Genomic DNA, 21415 nt, shown 5'->3' with positions numbered 1-21415 from the left:
GGGTGGGGGATTGTTATATATATATTTTTTTTTTTACTACAAACACTTCCTTATTAAGGAATATCCATTTTTGTTCATGCTTGGCCAAACTAGGCCTCCTGTTTAAATAAAATGCTGAAATGAACAGATCTGGATGATACCATCCTACCAATTAGAGTCTGAGATCTCATGCTCCTATCACACTGACCATCTTATAACCTAGACCAGCAGTTGTTGACCATGACATTGGGTCGCCATGGTGTTGAAGTGTCTGAGATCAATACATGCGAAAGGAGAACTTTAGAGTCTGTGTAGCACCTAGGGGGAACTGCTGTGACCAGCAGCAAGGTTAGCCAAGAGCAGCATCAGTGAATGGGGGGGTGGGGAGGGTGGGAATAGTAGATAACCAGTGACCTAGAATGAGTATCAGAAGGCCAAAACAAACAAATAAACAAAGGCTAGAAGGGTAAAGATTGGAACTATTTGCTTAGTTATGTGTTGACACAGCCTTCTTTTCAGACTTTAATATTTAGATTATAAATTGGATAATTTTTAAGGAAAACTTTTTTGTGCTTATGTAACATGGGTTTGGAGAACTACATCTATAGCAAAAGCAATGCAAGCCAAAAAAATGTGTGACTATGTATGTGTGTGTCTTATAATATGAAGTTAATTGAAATTAAAATGTTTAAAGGGATTTATTTTCACTTGAGCTATTCCAACGTGTGAAAAGCAACACATTTTATTCTCAATTACCCATGGTCTTATTTGCTCTCCACAAACGCTTGAAGGGCATGCCTAAGCCAAGTTATACATTCCTCAATGCTTCTTAGCATTATCTCTTGAATTTCTTTACCTCGATCTAATCCCTGGTCATAGCGTCTGGGAAATTCAACACGATGCAGAAAGGGCCTTCTGCTTTATGGTCTTATATAAAAAAACCTATCGCCCAAAAGTCATGGGATATGTTGCTGACTCAACCTAAAGAAGGATTTCAGGTTGGGTCAGCAACATAGCCCGGGAGGGGAGGCCGCCAAAGCCTTCCCTCACGGTCAGGTCACAGCAGGTTTGCTGAACAGACAGGACGGATACCTTCGATGACTGGAACTTACTCCAAAACCAGAATCTATAAAAAGAAGCTTCTCTTCAATCTCCCCTTCAAATCAGCAAACCCGCGAATTTTCCTAGCCGGAAAGAGAAGAAACCACTTTTCCTCTTCCCTCCAGCCTCTTTTGAGAAAGAATCCAACTTCCAGATACCCCGTGAGATGATGTGTCTTCTGTTTTTTGTCCATTAAAAGCCAGGTATGTTCATTTGGCTATGGAAGAGCCTCTCGACGTGTGCTCCCAGCGGCGGAGAGTGCAGATATATTTATTCCCCGGTCTTGTGCCCTCCGAATCAGGTTGCAAACAGAGAGTCTGTCCGTACCTGCGCGCTGTTTTGAAACCGCCAGGTCATAACGGACAACTACATTGGGGTATTTCTCATATATCTATGTCCCTGGTTTCGCGGCACCAGCCTGGGAGTTAAAATATCATCACCAAACAGCAGTGGCCATACTTCCTTGACTGTCACCTCTCCTGACATTTCTCCAGCCCCACCGAAGTTCTGTCCGCTCATTAGTAGGAAGGTCCGGGGCGGGGGGTGGATTCTCAGCTGCTCCATGGACAAGCTTCTCTGCCCTACCTTGGTAGGGCCAGTTTCTATAAGGTCTTGGTGAGGCCTCCCTCAACCACGTGGCCCTCTGAGACTGCCCTCCTGCTGGCCCTGCTCTAACCCCAGCAAAACAGCTCTCTGGCAAAGCCAGTGTTCTCCGTGGTATACTCACAGCTGTTTGTTGGGTTCCAGCCACCCCCACTATTGCCCCTAACCCCCAGCCCTGACCTCCAAGGCAGTGGCCCTCAGCAGATGCTAGAGTCTGTAGAATATATAGAGAGAGATTGTACAGTGTATTCTGTAGTGTATATATATATTAGAGGGAGAGAGACACTTATTTTTAGGAATTGGCTCATGAAATTGGGTACGCTGGCAAGTCCAGAGTCTTCAGGGAAGACCCATGGGCTTGGAGACCCAAGGAAGAGTTGATGTTGAAGCTCAAGTCCAAAGGCAGTCTGCCGGCAGAATTCCCTTTTGGGCGAAAGGTCAGTCTTTTTTCTCTTAAGGCCTTCAGCTGATTGGACGAGGCCCACCACATTACAGAGGATAATGTGCTTCTCTCAAATGTTGATCTCATCTTAAAAATACCTTCACAGAAACAGCTAGGATACTATCTGACTAAATGGTTGAGCCCTAAGGCCCCACCGGGAGACACATAAAATTCACCATCACAGTACTCTTCTCTTTTATTCACATCCTGCTAACCCTCCTTGGTGGTCCACCTTTCTTTTGGTTCTAACCCCCAAAATACGTGTAGCAACGTCTGGAAACATTTTGGGCCGTCACAACTGCAGGGGGTGCTACTGGCATCTAGTGGATAGAGGCCAGGGATGCTGCAAAACATCCGACAGTGCACAGGACAGTCTCCAACAACAGAGAATTTTCCAGTCCTAAATGACAATAATAGCACTGCGGTTAAGAAATCCTGCTCTAAATGACCGGTCCACTTCCTGTCTCTCCAACCCTGTTCATTATGCTGCAGTCACCCTGGCCTTCTTTCAATTTATAGAACATGCAATCCCTTCCCTCCTCAGGGATTTTGCTCCTTGCATGGCTGGTTCCCTGGCATCTTTTGGGTTTCACCAAGAAATCCAGCCCCCACAAGCCCCTCATCCTTCTCCATTTCATTAATCTGATTATCTCCTCATCATCAGCTGATGTTTGCTTGGATTACCTCATTCATCTGGGGTCTTTCCTGCCCTGAATAGGGCAGGCCCCTATCACTATCCCCCAGGGACAGTGCCAGGACATAGGAAGTGTTCAACAAATAATTGGCAGCTCAAGGAAGGAAGGAGTGTGTTAGACAGTTCGAGTGAATGTACTTCTCCCCAGGTTTTTGGTTGCACAGCCCCCACCAACTCAGATGTGCACTTATAAGATCTGTCGCCATGACAACCACTTCCACAGACTGTCCCAAAACACTGAGTCGCTTTCTATTGAATTTAGAATGTGAGCCCAAATCTTTTCTCAAGGGCATCCCTCTCCTAGGACACAACTTGGTCCCTCATGACAAGATGTCGGGGCTCTCCCCATTAGTCTTCCTAACATGCAAAGACATCAACTTGGATTCAAAATAGGACCCCTGCTATAGAAACAATATCTCATTAGAGTCCTGCAAAAGGACTGCCCACAAAAAGAGAGTAGTATGAGGAAAAGTAACACATCATTCAAACAATTCACTTACTATCGGTGACCACAGATCCTACCTCATAGAAATAGGGTCAAGGTCATCTGGCCAGGACTGACTAGGTCTGCATCTCTGCCTGTCTATCGGGATTCTTTTTTCCCCTTTCCTCTTTTGTTACATTCTGCTCTGTTCTTAAGGTGGCAGCTAAGAAATTATAGTTCCAAAGTGACTCAGCATGTGGTTATTACTGTTTATTTTGGTCTTTTGCTATTATCCCTGTAAATCCTTATAAATGTCACTTCTTACTGCCTTACACCCTTCAGGGCACTGTACACGCTTCTGGAAACATTCTCTTTCCTTCTTCATTTTCTCACTGGATCCCTCTGTTCTCAGTTCTGCCCACATGGCCGCCAGCCGCTGAGCTGACCCTGCCTCTGCCATTTCTAAGTCTATACTCAATCGTTTTCTTCACCAAGCATCTATCAAGTGAGCAGGGCAATGATTTCCCTCATCACACCCAGTGCATGCAAAGAAAGCTCCAGATCTTTAAGACAGGACCACCAGGGAGAGCATCCACAAGGGAAATAGCTCTAACCCTGGCACTTCCTAGCTTCCTCCTTTCAAACACCCTGATGCAAGCGAGATGCAGGACCCACAGCCACTCTGCCCCTATAGGTGCAGAATGAGCTGAAGAGTTGCCTACATTTTCCTCTTTACTGCATGTGGGTGACCTTGACCCTCTGGTTCTACAACGTCCATGGCCATAGCTTGGATTCACCAGCACAGTAGAAGGCAGTGACAAGGATGGCAGGCAGCAGTCCATATTTCTTAAAACGCTTACAAAACTGAGGGGAGCAGAAGCCATTCGATCAACAAAGGAAAGAGAAATCTGTCCAGTTTAATTTTTTACCATTTTGTTACCAATCTCAAAGTTGAAAAAGACATTAGAAACAATCTAGCCCAGGGGCACCTGAGTGGTTCAGTCAGTTAAGTGTCCAACTCTTGATTTCGGCTCAGGTCATGATCTCGGGGTTGTGGGCTCGAGCCCCGCACAGGGCTCTGGGCTGGGTGTGGAACCTGTCTCCCCCACAACCACCCCTGCCCCTGCCTCTCCTGCCACTCTAAAGAAAAAAGAAAGAAGAAAGAAAGAAAGAAAGAAAGAAAGAAAGAAAGAAAGAAAGAAAGAAAGAAAGAAAGAAAGAAAGAAAGAAAGGAAGGAAGGAAGGAAGGAAGGAAGGAAGGAAGGAAGGAAGGAAGGAAGGAAGGAAGAAGAAAGAAAGAAAGAAAGAAAGAAAGAAAGAAAGAAAGAAAGAAAGAAAGAAAGAAAGAAAGAAAGAAAGAAAGAAAGAAAGAAAAAAGAAAAAGAAAGAAAGAAGGAAAGAAAGAAAGAAAGAAACTGTCTAGCTCAATTCTCACACTGTACCGAGGGAGCAGAGAAGACCCGGAATGGTTGCACAGCATGCCCCCAGCCACACATATAAGTTATGGCAAAGTCAAGTCTGGAATCCAATGCCAATATGATCCTGTAACAACTGCCATAGCATCTTTTTTTTCCCCTCCCACCTCTCTTCACTTTATCCTGCTCCTATTCCATGTGTTTCTGATGGGAAGCAAGTGTTCCTACCTCTCCCCAATCCCCTAGAAACCCTGATTTCTCTAGGGTGTGGTCAAATAACCTCAGCTGGGATCACGAGAGTTCTGTCCGAGAGCTGATCCAGACATGGGCATCATGAGGGCTGTATTAAGGCATGCTAGCTGTGGTAACAAACAACACCAAAATTGCAGTGGCTTCCCGCTATAGACTTTTTTTTTTCTTATTCACCTGATAGTCCCCTATGGGTGTTTGGCAGGTGACCCTCCACACAGAGAATCAGGAAGCCAGGCTCCCTCTATTTGGGGAGTCCTCCCTGCATCCCCTGCACCTACAGGCAGCTGGGAAAAGACTGTAAGAAGGGGATAGAGCGAAGGCCCTTGAGGAAGGGTGCCATGAATCTCTCTGTCCACCTCCCGCTCACCAGAACCCATCATGTGTTCACACCAAATTGCAAAGCGAGACTGGGAAAATCATCTAATTAGGTGTCCCAGAGCAACAGGAAGAATGGGCAAGTGGACGAATGAGTTACTAGGGTCTCTCTTTCCTACCATGTGGAAAAGGAGCCTGCTAGAAAATGAAACCAAAATATAGCAAAACAGGGCAAAAGCTGAGGGAAAAAAAATATCTGAGAAACATTATTTGAGCTCCTGGATAGAGCTATGCCTGAAGTTGGGCCAGCTCCTCTTCCTATGGTCAAAGAAAGCATTCCTGGATTTACTAAAATGTGTTCAGCAGAATAATCATTCCACGGGATGGCAGATAACAAGGATTAAAGCTCCACTAGGCATCTGGATTGCCCAGCGCTTGCGTACCACTCCAAGCCCTCCTGGGCCCACCACTTCCTCCAGCCACTGGGTGGGGAGCAGATTCTCCCGTGGAAACTGCTAAACAATCCTTGATGTGCAACCCAAAGGGGCAGGGAGTCCATACACATGGGGGTTGCCCTTGACCAAAGCATTCAAGAACCAGTGAATAAATAGCCCCCTCTTGTCTCCTAGGTGGACAATTCTGAGACGTATTTGATAGGGCTCTAGTCAGAGGCTGAAAGGATAGTTCCCAAGATTCAACTCATTCTCTCTCAACTTTTTGCCCTGCTTTTCCATGTTTTGGTTTCATTTTCCCAGCAGAAAGCCCCACAAGGTCAAGTACCAGGTGCCCTTGATGTTGGCTGACTCAAGGTCAGTAACATGCTTGTGTTGGCTTCCTCTCCTTCATGCCCTTCCCTTCCCTACTCCCGAGCCCTTGCCCGTGTTGTCTGGGTTCACTGCCCCTAATAAACTCCCTGCACACAGCTTTAGCAGGCTCTGTCCCCAGGGGAACCCGGGTTAAGAAGTTACTTTACTGAAGAGGGAAACTTGACTACACTAATACACACAGAGATTCTCCTAGAAGAGGCAGGTTGCAGACCGTCCCAAAGGTATTTGACTGGGCCATTTTTTCCCCTTCTGGAAGCTTGTGGAACTACAGCAAACCGCCTTTCTATCAGTTTTGCTTCCTGATTATAGAATATCTAATTTTCTAATTGTTTTATATCCCCAACCAGATCACAAGTGCTGAGGGAGCAGAAGCCCAAACTGCCCACCCCCCCCCGTACCTGGCAAAATTAGACCCACAACAAATACTCAGTAAACACTTGCAATTAGGTTAACAGGATGCTTCCAAATTGAATAAATACTCAAAATTTTGAACTTACCGATATTTCAGTAATGCTTAAATAATCAGAATGATATTTTCAACTTTTTTTTTAAGATTTTATTTATTTACTTGACAGAGAGAGACAGCCAGAGAGGGAACACAAGCAGGGGGAGTGGGAGAGGGAGAAGCAGGCTTCCCGCCGAGCGGGGAGCCCGATGCGGGGCTCGATCCCAGGACCCTGGGATCATGACCTGAGCCAAAGGCAGACGCTTAACGACTGAGCCACCCAACTGGAACAAAGCAAAATGTTATGTTTTGACTCTAAACCTCTGTGAAAACACACTGTTTTATTTTCTCTCCTTCCCTCTTTGTCTCTCATTTCCTTTTCTTTCTCACTGTTTTTCCTTCTTGCCTTGCATTTCTTCTACTATTCTTTATCTCCATTTTTTTTTTTTTTTTTTGGTTTAAAAGTCAGAGAAAAACACTCCAGAGACAATGAGTCAGTAAATCAAAACTGTGTTGACTCCCATGGTAGAGAAAGTGGCAGACTACTGAGAATTCCAAAATAGATGTATTTCTTATGGGAAAATCATCCCTGTGCCTTCTGCTCCCATAGATTATGATGCTAATTTGCCTGCATCCTTCTCCAGTGGTTATAATTATCTTGGGCTAAATACTCTTTAAAGGGAGGCTTTCCTGCTTCCCCACCCCCACCTCCCATGAACTGCGCTTTTTATTGATGGTGCTCACAGCTTGAAGACTGAGACCTTAATGAGAAAGTAATAAAGAGTTTAGAAGGAATGGTTGATGGTCGGGGCAGCTCAGATTTGGGGATGTAGTTAGGGGCAGAGTCCTCGTAGGGTCCTCTAATCTTCACCTTTAATAATGGTTGTCAAATAGTGACCATCAGTCAAAATCGAAATGTGGGCATTCTCTCGAGGAGCTCTGAGTGGCAGGAGTTTTCCCTACTCATTCACTCCTCTTTGATTATTCGCAAGAAGGAGCTTTGCTGTGTGTAACATGTGATAAATTTATGATCAGGGTATTAAAGAGGGCACGTTCTGCGTGGAGCACTGGGTGTTATGCACAAACAATGAATCATGGAACACTACATCACAAACTAATGATGTAATGTATGGTGATTAACTAACAATAAAAAATTTAAAGAAGAAAAAAAATTTATGACCATTGCAAATAGCCACCGTCTGGTAAGAGATGACTAGTTGACTCCATACCTAATCTTTTATGTACGCACTTGCATTTAGCTTCAGTTTCACAAAGATCCCATGAGATAGGGGATTGCGACCCCCGACCCTACAGAGAGGTTGACTAACTGGCCCAATATCACCCAGCCAGCTAAGTGGCAGAGGAGATACTTGGACCCACGTTTATCTGACTTTAAAACCTGCACGCCCCAAATGAACCTGCATTTTCCTGCTACGAGAAGAATCAGATTTGCAAGCTTAAGTGACATACTATATACGCCAGCCCTGCCCATCGCACAGAGTAAATCCTCAAAATGATAGCTTCTATGATGATTATGGTGGTTTTCATTATTACTGTCATTTCTACTACCACTCCTACTCTTGTAATCACTATTCAAATACTCAGACCCTTCAAGCCTCATTTCCAGGACATAGAAATACCTATGGTGTTAAAATTGTAAGTAAAGCTTTAAATGCCTTAAACTGATAACAGGAGATAAGATAATAACAAGTCAATAGGCATGTTATCAAAATGCATAAATGAATAAATGAATGAATTTAAATAACAACTATCCCTAAAGGGCTCACAGTTAGTCACATAATTTCATTTCCTTAATCCATTTTTCCACAAGTTGTTGAGATGAGAAGTTTATTTATTCCCATTAGGCAGAAATCTTGAAAATGGATCACATAATTTCATTTCCTTAATCCATTTTTCCACAAGTTGTTGAGATGAGAAGTTTATTTATTCCCATTAGGCAGAAATCTTGAAAATGGATAACTGAGTTACTTAACTATGGTAAAGGCATGATGGTAACAAGCTTCTGGAACAGAAGGGACATTATTGTGAAAATAAAGACCTTACTCCAGCTTCACAACAGACATCCCAACTTTACGCGTACATCAAAATGACAGGGAGACTGGTACAGAAGGAAGTCAATCTCAGTAAGTTATTAAATGCTGAGTACTTTACCTAGAAAGACTATATAATTCTCCTTCTCTAGAAGTATGAACAATTTCCAACTCCCTCTGCTTGTGCTCTCTCTGCCTCTCTGTCTTAAATAAATAAAATCTTTTAAAAATTCTTTTAAAAAATTAAAAATTAAATTAAATTAAAAATCTTTCCTTAAGTGCATGCAAATTCAGAATGATTGCACTGCCTATGGCTTTGCCTTAGTTACCAAGTTCCCCCGAATCAGCACACAGAGACAGCACTCAGGATGGGCACCCCATGGCGTCTGTTCCTTGAACGTCTTTTACTACACAAATACATTGTATGACAACTTAAGGAACGCTATATGGACAAACTTTGCAAATGTTTTCCCACACTTATCTACACTATAACTCTCTCATCTGGAATATTTAAAATCTTTTCTTCTATTGCCTTCTGTATAGTAACAATTAAGATATGTGCCAAATCCAACTTTTAATTATTCTCAATAAATCTCACAGTTCTACTAATGAAGCTAATCAAATGGGTCCAGCATTACATGGTTTATTTGAATGCTCCTCAATTCCAAGGATTATCGTCATCCTACAAGTCAAGATAAGGATGAGTCAGATGCTCCCTTCCGGAGTTGCTCTTATTCATCAGTGCCTTAAATAAATTGACTGCCACCTGGTTATAAAAGACAAAGTTTAAGTCTATCTGAAACTCATCCTATCATTTTCTTGAGTGTAGATACCCCAGCACCCAAATCTCCCATGTCAGGGGATTCAAAGACATCCCGAGCCACAAAGAGAGGTTAGAGGTCTAGGACAAATATGATTGAAAGTTCTCCTAACCTAATAGTTCCTGTAGACATGTTCTGATCCTTATCCAAGTTTCACCTTAGCTAAATCATAATATTTATAAGGTGGAATAAAACAACTGCATGCCTTGCTAAGGCAGGGAGGGAGAGATGTTAGCCATGGAAAATGCAAATGTGCACTGGGAAAAAGGAGCAAAACAAGATTTGACCTATGAATTCCTAACCTCTACTTTGCATTTTAATTTGTAAGGGCTTATGGAGGGGAAGAAAAATAAACAATTCTAGAAAATGATCAACACTGTCTTGTAATTTATATTCTGTACATGAGATTCACAAATAAACATAATAGGTATTTGGGGGCCAAATCAACCGTTTTGTGAGTCAGTACGTTATCGATTACATCTGCCATTTTGTCAGTTGCTAACTCTATCAGCCCATCACACAAATTACTGATTTAACATGCTCAGTGGTACTCCAAAGCCTCTGCGGAATGGCCAAGTGTGCTTACTAAGCAATGTCTACTTTAACTCAAAAATGGGAGAAAAACTTTAGAGGTTAGAAAATTATTGCATATACAAACTCTGACTCCCAATGTTTGTACCTATGTTTATTTTTCTCCCTCTCTCCTTCTACTTGTTCACGTCTGTTCATTCTTTCTTCTTTTTTTCTTCCTTCCACATTTACAGTCAGACATCAACAGTCTCCTGGGTGTTATTAAGAACCAAAGAGCTTATTCACTCTCAGCTCACGTGATTTAGGATTAAGGATACCTTTTCTATAGTTTCATCACATTTCCTGGGAATTACTTCAGATGTAATGATCCACTGAGTTTACCATTGTGTGGAATGCATCCCTCCCAGTTTCCTTTGAATCAAATGCAGAAATTGACTCCAGTTGTCAACCCACCGGGTTCAGAACCCAAAACCAACAGGAAGTCCGGTGAAGTCATGGAGAAGAGGGAGTGGGTAAGGAAGGGGATTAGATGCCAAGAAATAAAGCCCTTTTCATGGTAAGGGAAGTCCAGCAACCGCAAACAGATAAGGAAGGCCCCCGGGGCTGCCTTCCCAAAGAGATGCCAACCAGGAAAACTAACTCTGAATGTTGAGGCCACCCATGTGTCCCCAGGGAACGGAGAAACCACATGGAAAGGCAAAGAGGTGGCATGGGGTGGTCACAGCCGCAAAGGCCCGAGTCAGAACTCCACCGTGTAGGCCTGGATTCTTTATCTCCTGCCGGGTGGCTCTGTGCCATTCATTCAGTTTGTCTCCTCGCGTCTTCGTTCCCTCATTTGTACAGGGTAGATGATACACATTTAGTCCAGAGAATTGTTCTTGGGCTCAAATAAAATCAGGTAGTGGCAGCCCTTTGTAAAGTGGAAAATGGTTTATAAATGTCAATGTTAGCCCTTATTATTTGCTGGACTTGTGGCCCAACCTTATGATCTTTGCCTGGAAACACTGGACAAGTCTCTCCATCACTGTAGCATGATTGAAAGGGTTTCAAGGAAAATTTCTGAAAAGGAGCCTTTATTCCTGATTGATGGGGAAAAAAAAAATAATCATATCTCCAGGCTACTTGGACAGAGAGCTGACCTCCGGCACGTTGCGAAGCATGAAGAGTTTATTTCTGGTGTTCCTCACTCCCTCACTCTAGACTCTACCCTCTTCAGTCTTCCGCTGGGAAATATTTTCCTTTGACCTCTTTCCAGGCTCTATTTATTCTCCTGGATTCAAAAGCTGATCACAGAAAAGAACACCAATAAACCCATTGTATTAGTTACATTCGCTTTTTTAAAGTTAAGCGTTTGAATGCAGAATGTATGACTCACTTTTCTGGAAGTGTTGATAAGGATTGGGAGATCCTGGGACTGGACAATGTCACAAAACACTCAGCTTCTTTCTATCTCTCTGCTCTGCCAAACACAATGCCGGCTTCAGCCTAAGATTGTTTTCCCTGTTATAGGATGGCTGCGTGTGTCACTTAGAGCCATATCCTTCTTCTTTCATGTCTCCCGGAAGGGCAAATGAAGAGGGACAGGAGAGGGAGAGACAGATAGACGCTTTCCCCAGCCATTGAATCAAAGCCTTCTTTCTGTTTAGACCAACAGATGTCATTTACCCCTAATCTGTCATACATGGAATGCTGTGCTCTGTCTGAGTTCCTGCACCAAGGGCTGATAAGGGGAAGAAGGGCCATTATTGACTGAGACTAATCAGGGTCCCACCTACCCTGGAGCTGGCACAATCCCCCAATCCCCGTTGGGTGGGGTGGCAGTGGCATGGACGTTGTAGAGTCAATCACAAGGTCTAACACAGCGCCCCCCCCAAAAAAAAAATCATTATCAATGACATTTTATCAAGGAAGGAAACAAGACAAGAAAATGTATCTCTGAAATTTAGATTTCAGAGACCTGATGGGGAAAGTCTCCCTTAATGATTCTCATGTCTTATACTAGAAATGACAGACTGGATTCGGGAGGCAAGGAGACTTCTCAAAGTCAGTGTGAGTAAAGAAAGAGTCAGTCCTGGAGTATAGGTTAGTCCAGGAGTTTTACCTAAAGAACTCTTGTTAAACACACAGAGCCCAGAAGGAATGACAGTTTGGGGGTGGAAAAGGGAGTCTCCGAAATTGGATCAAGGCCAAGAAATAGCGAAATAAAGACAAGATGAAGGTATGAAGACCTAGAGGAAGCTGGGGGTCAGTCAATGGGGTCAGAAAGTTGGGGACTCAAATCAGAAAAACATGGGGACATGAGGTCTTAGGGGCAAGCCTAACAGTGGTAGAGTAGCCCCCCTTTACCCACGTGGGATACATCCCCAGATGCCCACTAGATGCCTGAAACTGCAGATAGTATCGAACCCTATATATGCTATGTTTTTCCCTATACATACATACCGATGATAAAGTTCAATTTATAAATTAGGCAGGGTAAGATATCAACAACCATAACTAGTAATAAAATAGAACAATTATAATAACATACTTCTATAAAAGTTACGTGAATAAGGTGTCTCCCTCTCTTAAAATATCTTATTGTACTGTCTTCACCCTTCTTCTTGTGATGATATGAGATGAACAAAATGCCTATGTGATGAGATGAAGTGACATTAACGAGGTCAATGTTGTGACATAGCGTTAGCCTACGACTGACCTTCTGCCAATACGTCAGAAGGAGGATCATCTGCTTCTGGACCGCAGTTGACCTCGGGGAACTGAAACCACAAATAAGGGGAGGGTTACTAGCTTCTCAGAGGAGCCACAGAAACAAGGCACAGCCAATTCTGAGGTAGTATTTATAACTACCATGTAAGAAAGGAATATGCTCTTTTTTGCTTTTATTGTGCGGCGTGCTTTAGGTTTTCTATACCGCTTTGTATGCATAAATCAACAAACTAAATGAACTATCTCACAAAGTGGAGACTCTCTATAAATATACAGTGTTTAACCGAAGCAGAAACTATGTGGGAAAATAGTGTAAAATTGTTCTCGGAAGTCTCTAGCAACATTTATCGATATACTTTGTTGAAGTAGCATGACTGTCTTCCACACTTCCACCTTAGTAGAAGGCCCCTCCCTGTTTTGGTGGGATTTGTTAGTAATTATACTTAGGCTTTCTAATCAAGGTAAGTGTGCTTTGAATGTTGCCCAAAGAGGTAACCCTCTGTATTAATCATGACTCTGAATTTCAAATAATGGAAACTCAACTCAAACTAGCTCTTGCCAAAAAAAGGCCAATCCCATATTTCTGGAGGGTCTAGAATTATCCCTGATTTCAGGGACAGCTGGTGTCAGGAACTAAATGAAGCCTTCAGGTCTCCATTTCTCCATTCCTCATCTCTTTTGACTTCGCTTGGCTTCATTTTTCAACCAGTGTCTTTCCAAGACAACCTCCAGTGGCTGCCTACCACATTCTCTCAGCTTAGCAACTCCAGTAGAAAACAGTTAACTCAGAGATTTTAGGGGATGTCCCTAGTGATGGGCTCAAATCGGTCCATGTGCCAATCTTCGAATTAATCACCATAGCCATACCAAAAGGGTACTCTGAATTACGTGTCTGGCTTCTGTGGTCGTGAGAGGGTAGGCCAATGTGACTGCCAGCCCCACAAAGTTCACATGGAATGGGCAGGGTTGGCACCAAAAGGAAAACAAAGGTCTGTTATCAGAAGAACACTGGAAAAGCATGCAGGGCAGTGAGAGGCCATGGTTACCACAGGCTGACCTGCTCTCTGGGTCTTACTCTTTATTCTATGACTTTCTGAAAGGTAATCTGAATATGTTCAATTCCCCACCTTGAATATAAAATCCTGGTAATTCCCATCCACATAAATCAGAGTCATATCAAAAAAAATCACATAGTAGATTATTTTTAAAAAATCACACTGTAGATTGAGTTCAGAAAATTTAATATAACAAAATGTGGCTTTTAAAAGTTTTATTTATTTATTTTAGAGAGAGCGCACTAGTGGGAGGGGCAAAGGGAAAGGGAGAGAGAATCTCAAGCAGACTCTGAACTGAGCGCGGAGCCCGATTCCGGGCTTGATCTTACAACCCTGAGATCATGACCTGAGCCAAATGCAAGAGCCAGATGCTTAACCGACTTATGCCACCCAAGTGCCCCAATATAACTAACGGTTTAATAATAAACATCATCAAGCAGACCAAGAATACTACTGTAATGAAAGTGTTTACTAATCTTGAGTGATGTTTGGTCTCATTAGCAGGTAACCACATTGGGCCAGTACACGGAGTTCGCACACGTGATACAGGGGTAATAATCCTGGCCAGGTTTTCCGTTTTAGACACATAAGTCTTTAAAGGAAGAAACGCTAAAAAAAAAAAAAAAAAAGGAAACTTTGACCTAAATGTTTTTGTAAGTGTTTTGCTTTTTTATGATTAGCTTTGAAGGATAATACATTCCAGCAAATCACATCATACGAGCAGAAATATGTTCCAGCATGCCTAAATGTCTTTCAAATAATTCTCCATTAAAATTCTGCTTAATGCACTCTAACAAGTGAGCAGAGCTGGTGAAGCATAACAATATTGGTTTTATTGACAGATTTTACTGCTATCTGTTATCCAGCTGTGGGTTTCCTTAGTAGTTTATCACAGGGCAATTAAAGACATTGCTCCTTAGACACATAGCTAGATTGTTGATTTGAAAGTCATTTTGCTAATTAGAAATTGCTACATTAATATGCATAACTCTTTGTAAGTACCCTCATCCAAACACTACCTTCAAGCTAACATCTCTGAGAAACTTCCCCAATCAAAAGTATCTTTGGACACAAATATCTACCGAGTACTTTATATATGATATCTTCACCTGGTAATATACAGCAGTTACATTGCTCTCACTAAAAAAAAAAAAAAAAAAAAAAAAAAAAAAAAGTTCACTATATATGACAGTGGATCACACATATCATTTTTTTTACACTTCACAAAATGCTTGCAAAAATAAGCAAAAAGCAATTTTTTTCAAAAACCACTCACCTTAAAAATGAAAAATGAGGCCTGTAGAACTATAAAATTCAAAATGGGTTACATTAACAAGATTATTTGTTATACTTAAAAAAAAAAAAATCCAAGCACAGGCTGTTTTTTCTTTTTGGCAAGTGAATACTACAATATAATTCTCCCTGTATAACATTGGCCCCAAGCCCAAAACAAAGCAAGAAGCAAATGGCAACCTATTTGGGGCTGCAATGAGCTGTCATTCGTGTAATTGCCTGTGTCCCCAGGGACACCTGACCTTGCTTATCTGAGCATGAGCTCGCCACTGAGTTCAGTCTGGACCTCTCCATATCTACACATGCTGGCTGGTAAATTAAGCAGGCCTCTGCATGCAGGTGGCCTGCCTTGCATATGCACTGCCTCTGTAGCCCGGTGACAAATGCTCGGTGCTATGGGGGTGTGATACACCGATGTCCATAGAGACGTGGTGGAAGTCAGGGGGTCTTAAGTCACAAGGGAAAATAGGTACAAAGACCCTGGGCTTTTTCATCTCAGTTTGTTTCTATGACTGTTCTATTTTATGCTAGTGCCCATAGGGGTTAGGTTAGAAAAATAGTGAGCATAATTCTTAATTTGGAGAAGGAGGAAATCTTGCAGTGGAAGAAATATTTCTAGTTCTTGTTCCATTTGCATTTGTGTGTTTGTGTACATGATTGTACAGAGAGAGAGAATCGCAAACAACCTTACTAAAAGCCATGCTTCATAAATAGAAAGATCTAGATTTTAAGGGTAACTTAGGGACTGTGTCCTGCTTATCATTCTATCTCCAGTGCCTAGAACATGGTTCGCACATAAATATTTGCCCTATGAGTGATCAAACAATAGTTCTCAGAAGTATTTGATTCATAACAAGAGCTCAACTGGTGTTTATCTCCATCAACCCTCTTCCTCCTCCTGTTACAGCCTTTGAAAAAGGAAGCTCTGACCTGAGTACCCCACAGTGAAAGAAGCCTGTGTGCAGCCTTGATGGGATCCAGAAACCATCACGTTGTACAGTCTGCCCAGTGAGGCTCTGAGAAGGAAGTGGCGTTTGAGCTGGATTGTACGTCTCCACAGCGAATGGTGGAAGGCAAAGATACTTCTGGGGGGGAAACAGAACCAAAACCACAGAGGTGAACATCCCCATGGGACCACCTGTTGGCGAAGAGGCTAGGAAACAGTGTCGGATCCCAGCAGTTCTTAAAAGCCAAAGTAATTATTCTCTCACTGTCTGCTCTGTCAGATTAGCTCAGATGTCAGAGTGGTCGTGTGCATGGGGTGACTTACACAGTGGCCGGAAGTAATGCCATAACAGGATCTCTCCTCACACCCCAGGAGGCGGTGCTCAGCCTGTGGGCCCTGGGAGCCCTGTGCCTGCTGATAATCCTTTCAGGAGCTTCTGCTTAATCAGTCCTCATGCTATGCTTCTCCTAAGAGAACTAGACGTTAAGTCTTCTGTGTCTGAGCACTGAGATAATTAGACTTCTAGGAACACAGCATAGAGGTTCAAGAAACACCACAGATGCCTTGATGTTTCCAAGAAGGCAATCAGAAGCTTTGAATCTTGGTTGTTTTTTGTGTGTTGTTTGGTTTTTTTGTTTTGTTTGTTTTGTTTTGTTTGGGGGAGGGTGGTTTGGATTTTTGTTTTGTTTTTTAAGGGTTTTTTTTGGGGGGGCGGGGGGAGGTTAGGGATTGCTTCAGAAAACTGAAGTCCAGACCATTAGTTGAGGGCCTTATATGGTCTCAACATCCAACACAAGTCCTCAGATACTGAATAAATAATAGACTTTTAAAACCCTTCCTTCCACTGAAAAGGCACAGGGCGCCTGGGTGGCTCAGTTGGTTAAGCGTCTGCCTTCAGCTCAGGTCATGATCCCGGGATCCTGGGATGGAGCCCCGCATCGGGCTCCCTGCTCAGCAGGGAGTCGGCTTCTCCCTCTCCCTCTGCCCCTCCCCCTGATCATGCATTCACATGCGCACTCTCTTTCTCTCGAATAATAAAATCTTAAAAAAAGAAAGAAAGAAAGAAAGAAAGAAACTGAAAGGGCACCAAACAGCCAGAACAGTTGTCAGCCTCAGCACCACAGCAAGATCCTGGGGTCCCCTTTGGTTGGCGAGTTCTAGGGAATCTGGGGGTAGTCCCCCTGGGGACTGGGAAACAGTAGCTATTTAGCAACCAGTATGGAAGTATCAGGTTAAATCACATTAAATTACATAAAATATATAACCATTTTCAGCCTACAAAACTGTTGATTTCATAAAGCTTCCCTATTTTCACAACCAGCACACCAATGTCGGTGCACGTACAGAAGTTATGTCTCCTCCAAAATAAGCAGAGTCTGACACTCCAGCAACCCAGCACAAGTAGGCACGATCTGGCAAGTATCTACTTAACTTAACCCACACGAGCAACTAGATGTTAGAGATCTCAAGTGGAAGTGGCTGTGGTCAGGGGCTCAGTGAGTAGCATCCCATTCCGCACTCCTCATTCAGAATAAACAGCTGGCTCCCCTGTTCCCAGCATCATTCCAAGACCTTTATGTGGACTAACTCATTACATTTTCATACAACCCTATGGGGTGGGGTTCTATTAGCCCCATTTTACAAATGAAGAAACTGAGGCAGAGAACTAAATCACTTTCCAAAGTCCCTGGCAAGTAGCAGCAGGGGCGGGCTTGGCACCCAAGCTGTCTGCTTCCAGAATCTATGGGCTTCAGCCACACACTCGGGCTGCCTGGGGATGCAAAGGCAGGTTGACGAAGGAGGCCGACCGCAGCGCGGCATTTGGAGCTCAAAACGGTAGCTTTATTCCCTTTTAAAAACGGGGTTGGAACACAAGACTCAGTACCATTATAAGGAGAGCGTGCAGGAGCCCTGAAAGAGACAGATCTGCCCGCTTAGTGTCTGGCCCAGCATGACAACTGTGGGTGTCCCTTACAGGCAGGCCTCCCTGCGGGACAGAGAGCCGTGGGAAAGAAGGCATTGTGCAGACAGGCGAACTGGAACGGAGAGAAGCCTGCAAAGCAGCTGAGCAGAGAGGAGCAGGCTGCATTTGTTTTCCCCAAGTCAGCAGGCAGATAACCAACCCCGCCCCCGCTCCCGTGGAAATGAGTGAGGGAAGCAGAGCCAGAGGTTCTTAACAAGATGTCCCCGGAGAAAATTCAGGGGGCTATGAAATTGGAGAGGGGAAAAATTACTTCTTTATCGTCATGGAACTCTATCTGACCTACTCACCTCTAGCTGAAATTTAGCATTTCCTCCAGTTATGAAAGGAGGCAATAAGCCAGACTTGCATGAGTAGTACATGTGATTCTGTAGGCAGGAGACGTCTCAGATGCTTCCACGCCACGTTATCACGGTGCAGAGGCAGAATCCCACTCATGTGCATCAGCACTTCGAAATTAAGGAGGTTCAGACGTGCTGCTAGACCTTGTTACTTAGTATATATTAAGAAACATATATGTTATGTCACAAATTTAGATTTGTTTCAGTATTTTGATAATGGCATTTTGATATAATTGATTTCCTCTATGATAGGATATAATTTCCTCGACTAACACAATATATGTGTATATAATATATATATTATATAATCGAAAACCATTCTGAGGGGCACCTGGGTGGCACAGTCTGTTAAGCATCCGCCTCTTGGTTTCAGCTCAGGTCATGATCTCAGAGTCCTGGGATCGAGCCCCGTGTCAAGCTGTGCGCTTGACACACAGGGGAATCTGCCTGAGATTCTCTCTCCCTCTCCCTCTGCCTTTCCTGCTCATGCTCTCTCTCTCTCTCTCTAAAATAAATAAAACAAATCTTTTAAAAAAACATATAAAATAAAAATAAAAACATTATTCTGAGAAAGGGTCCGTCAGTTTTGCCAGACTTCCAAAAAGACCCCCCAACATGTAAGAATTTCTGCTTGAAATGAAGGGCCTCCATGCAGAAATGCAGGGCAGTAGAAACGAAGCCCCTCCCCACCCCTACCCTCCCCCCAAGCGATGTTAATAAATAATAACTAAATAAATAACCTCGTTTCTCTAGGTTTGACGTCTCCTCCCTCCTTGCCACGAATTCTGTCACATCTTTCCATCAGACCCCTCAAAACTCAAGGCTGTGAAATGGAAATCTCTCAGACCAGACGGGTGGGTGGGAGATTTTGTTTTCTTTCTCTTCTGTCTTCTCTGATCACAACTTGCTGAAACGAGGCAAAAGTGTTAAATGTAAATTTTTACTTTGCCCTGCCTTCTTCCAAAAAATATTTTTAGAGATTATTAAAATGCATGCCTTTTGGGACCATCACAAGCCAATATGCCTAATTATAGTGACTGGCAGTTCTGCGGCTTACTGATGCCCGAGTTCCATGCCCTAGAATCGGCCCATTCCAGTCCTGCTTTCCCCACAGAGAAAAGTGCCTGTTCTTCCCGGAGAAACAGGTAAGAAACTGCAGGTACCAGCAATAAGGGGTGCTTCACCGCTAATTAACAAAATATAGATTTAGAAATTCTCACTTCAGATACCACTTCATATGTAAGCTACACGTTTCTGGAAGGAAATTTCTTTCCCATCAGGTTCAGAGTTTGTGGGTGTTTGCAGAAGTCGTGATGGGGTCAGACTCTGCGTTACCCTCGGTGCCCATGACCAGGTAGAGTTCAAACCTTCTTCCCCTCACTATAATCTCATTGTCCAACCAGGAAATCGAAATTAAGAGAGAAAAAAACAAAAACAAAACCTTGATGATCTAATGCTGACCTAGTCTTCAAGTCTTCATGTGCATTTTATTGTCTTATATGAGCCTCTTTTATAGAATTTCTTTATTATTATTATTTAATTAATAGCACAAGTATTTCCTCATAAGATTCAAGCCTTTGTCCCTTTTTTCCAACCATCATCATAATATCCAAGTCTCTTCATTTATATACCTATTTTGAAAGCCTTTAGAATTTAATTATCGTTTTTTTTAAGATTTTATTTATTTATTTGACAGAGAGAGAGCACAAGCAGGGGAAAGAGGCAGAGGGAGAGGGGGAAACAGGCTTTCCACTGAGCAGGGAGCCCGATGTGGGACTCGATCTCAGGACCCTGGGATCATGACCTGAGCCAAAGGCAGATGTTTAACCGACTGAGCCACCCAGGTGTCCCTCGAATTTAATTCTTTATCTCAGAACTCTGATTTTTGGAAAAAAAAAATATGTAAATGGGTTTCCTTCCCTATCTCTGGCAAATATAAGCAATGAGTTGGTGAGCATGAACAAGCATGCCCTCGTTCTGGGGTATGGGGCGGGGGTGGGGGGGGAGGGTAATATGCCCAGGCTGCAACAAGCCTTGTCTCAGCACTCTGTAAGAACTCTGTCTGGCCTGCCTCCTCGGAGGATCTAAATCTCCTGTGACCTTATCAGTTGATTCCACCTGGTACAGATAGGTCTATAAAAATATCTCAACAGGATTTTTAGTTCCATCCTTTATAAAGAGTCCATTGAAAGTGATAAAACCCATGCTACGAAATAAAAAACTAGAGACAGAGGACTTACTAATTCATATAAGCACATGCTCCCGCACACAAGCTGGACCACAGCACCACCACCACACCCAGAAAACAAACTACAAACACTGTTTCATGAAGTTCTGGTATTCTCTTCTAAGTGAATTCCTATCTAACTAAAGAATCGGTAGAAATTCTCAGCCAGGTAGGATTTAGCTTGTCCCTGGCCTCGTCTGCATTCTCTCCTGAGGTTAGAGTCCCAATTCTGTCACCTGAAGACCATTTCAAGGGGCTCTAAACCTATGAGTCCTGGTGGACTGTTTCTTTGTAGCAAAGTATTTCATATCACCTGCAAATGGTCCTCAGTCTGCGATGCGTTATGTGGTGATTTCAGGTGAACAGTCTATCAACCCCAGGGCTACTGCAATTGCTTTCATTCTATACCCTCCTCGGAAATGTCGGCTCCTATCTGACAGGGGCTTGTTGGCTGTGCTCTGGAGGCCCTCCAGCTCTGCCTTTACTCTGTACCTTGAGTGATCTTGGCCCCTTGAGGCTCCATCCAGCCTCCTCCAAGGGACCACAGTATCTGGGAGGGTTTTTAACGCAACTGACTGTAACTTACAAGCTGGTTTCCCAGGCCTGTGGAATTCCTGGTCATCTTGATAGTCCCTGAGCAGCCCCTTATACCTGCTCCCTGGGGCCCAGGCTCAAGGCTTTAGAGCTTAACCCTTCCGTGCCCATGGACTTGGAGGCAATGCTAAGGGTTCTCATCCATGGGGTCAGGACATCAGGTATATTAGGCATAAAATGTCCTGGAAATAATTCATTACCGATGTTGGAAAATGATTGACTTCTTAAATAAGTCAGAGCCAATTCTAGGTTATTCCTGTATCAGTGGCAACTGCATTCACCCTTCCTTTTGTGAGAGAGAGAGCTGCTGTAGACTTCTGCTCTGGAATAAAATATATCCTATGGCCTATGTTAGCTAAGCCAGAGGCT

Source organism: Eumetopias jubatus, unplaced genomic scaffold, assembly GCF_037043125.1.
Source record: "Eumetopias jubatus isolate StellerSeaLion01/CBP00866 unplaced genomic scaffold, mEumJub1_p1.0 scaffold_3, whole genome shotgun sequence".
NCBI classification, from domain to species: Eukaryota; Metazoa; Chordata; class Mammalia; order Carnivora; family Otariidae; genus Eumetopias; species Eumetopias jubatus.
The sequence above is the reverse complement of the archived record's forward strand: the minus strand, read 5'-3'. Positions refer to the sequence as shown.